The sequence below is a fragment of the Silene latifolia genome, chromosome 4 (assembly GCF_048544455.1).
Source record: "Silene latifolia isolate original U9 population chromosome 4, ASM4854445v1, whole genome shotgun sequence".
Classification (NCBI taxonomy): domain Eukaryota; kingdom Viridiplantae; phylum Streptophyta; class Magnoliopsida; order Caryophyllales; family Caryophyllaceae; genus Silene; species Silene latifolia.
The window spans coordinates 75,941,963-75,943,952 of record NC_133529.1 but is presented as its reverse complement, the minus strand read 5'-3'; the positions used below and the strand labels follow the sequence as shown (position 1 = coordinate 75,943,952).

The 1,990-nt window shown below is 42.5% G+C and overlaps 1 non-coding gene across 1 annotated transcript; it reads right to left on the bottom strand.

Moving 5' to 3' along the window:
* Positions 1-1,460: 1,460 nt before the first annotated feature.
* LOC141654042 (small nucleolar RNA R71) lies at positions 1,461-1,567 on the bottom strand. Its single transcript, XR_012547624.1, has one exon. It is a non-coding gene; the product is annotated as a small nucleolar RNA R71 (small nucleolar RNA).
* Between the last annotated feature and the right edge of the window lie 423 nt (positions 1,568-1,990).

Genomic DNA, 1,990 nt, shown 5'->3' with positions numbered 1-1,990 from the left:
TCAATAGTTTATTTCGCTATCATTATTGTTGTTTTTATCAGTACCATGAGTAGCTAATTTATTTGTGCTAGGATGTAGGGGAACTATAGGTTAGGCGGCATTAGATTTAACATGGCCTGAAATCGCATGCCGGTCGATCAACTGGGTTCCCTGGTCGATCGACTGGCCACGTTGAGATTGTTTCGTTTTAATTGATTTAATTGTTATGTTTGACGAATCGAATGCATGCGACTAGTTAAATGTTTAGTATTTGACTGACCCATTAGATCGAAAGATAGGGAAAGTTGTTAGACCATCAATTAAAATGACTAAACTATGCTGAGATCGAAAGATAGGTAGAGTTTAGATTATTAAGTCACTTTTCAGGACGAGAGTCAGCATTAGTGATATTAGGGACTTATAGCGAGATCGAAGGATGCTATCTGTTAAGAGTGGACCGAGAGGACCTCTTGTTTTCCCGTCTCATGTGTTTGTTTTAGACCGACTTAGCTTGCTGCCGCCGAAACTATAGTGAACCGACCATCCTAGTACCCTTCTTTATATTTGATTTAATATATTTCTTTAGTTTAATTTTCATTGCTATTAGCTATAGACCAAATCAATTCAACCCCCACATTTGTTACCTTAGACTAAATATCAGACAACTATTGATTACATCTGCCTCTCTGTGGTTCGACCCGACTACCACTGTCATTAGTAGTAGTTGGAATTATAAATTTATTTTTGGTACTCACAACGACGGGTATCAAATTTTGGCGCCGTTGCCGGGTAGGCAATTGTTCTAATTTTTAGTTGTTTTTATTTAGTCTTTCTTAGTTTAAGGGACATCCGTTCCTTAAACTCTTCTTATACTCTTCTTGTAGTTTCTTCTTATGCGCAGGTCACAGGGTGGTGAACTACTACCATTCAATCCTGAGCTTGAGAGAACCTTGCGAGCAAAGAGGAGATTGTTTCAAGATCAACAGTCAGAGGAAGAGCCTGGTTCTCATTCTAGCTTTTACGAGAACGAGCTATTCGAGGAAGATCCACCTTCATCTCCAGTTTCTACTTCATCAGTTGAGACTGTCACATCTCCAGAAATGGCTGAAGAAGCAACCATTGCCAGTCACTCAGAGCCGACGGCTGATAATCTCTACAAGGGATTCGCACTACCAGGGGCGGATAGGAAATTTGAGCCGAAGCCGTCCTATATCAACTTGGTTGAGAGAAACCAATTCGGGGGAGCTGCAAATGAGGATGCAGCTAAGCATATGGAGATATTTATCGATTATTGTTGTTCCATATCCCCACCGACCGGCGTGACCCCAGACCAGGTGAAGGAGACCATGTTTATTTTCTCACTCTGTGATGCTGCAAGGGAGTGGTATAGAGATTTGGATCGAGCTGCTCATGGGATCACCGACTGGAATTCTTTGGCCCTGGCATTCTACAAAAAATACTTCTCTGCCTCGAAGATGAATGCCATTAGAGCTCAGATCACGAGATTTAAACAGGGACCTAATGAGAACTTTCATGAAGCATGGGTCCGTTTCAAGAAGCTGGTGCGAACCATTCCGCACCATGGGTTCGAAAAATGGAGCTTGTGCAATCAGTTCCATAATGGGCTGTATGACGATCAGAGGGCTATCTTGGATGCTGCAGCCAATGGCCGATTTGCTGAGAATATAGGAGAGACTAAGGGGTGGAAGATCATTGATGACTTAGCCACCCATAAAGCTGAGTATGGGAATTCCAGAGGGAATCAAAGGAGAAGTGCTGAATCTTCTTCTGTAGCTGCATTAGAAGCTCTCACGGCGAGGTTTGACAAATATGAGTTGGGAGGAGCTTCAAAAGGAGGGATGTATCATGTGAATGTTGTTTCAGACGGTCCTCTCGTCCGTAGAAGATGTGGAGCTGAGGGACATGTTTCAGAAAATTGTCCTAGTCCCTTTGAGTCTTGTGCTGCCTTTCAACATTATAGGCAGACAAACACGTACTATGAGTCGAATGT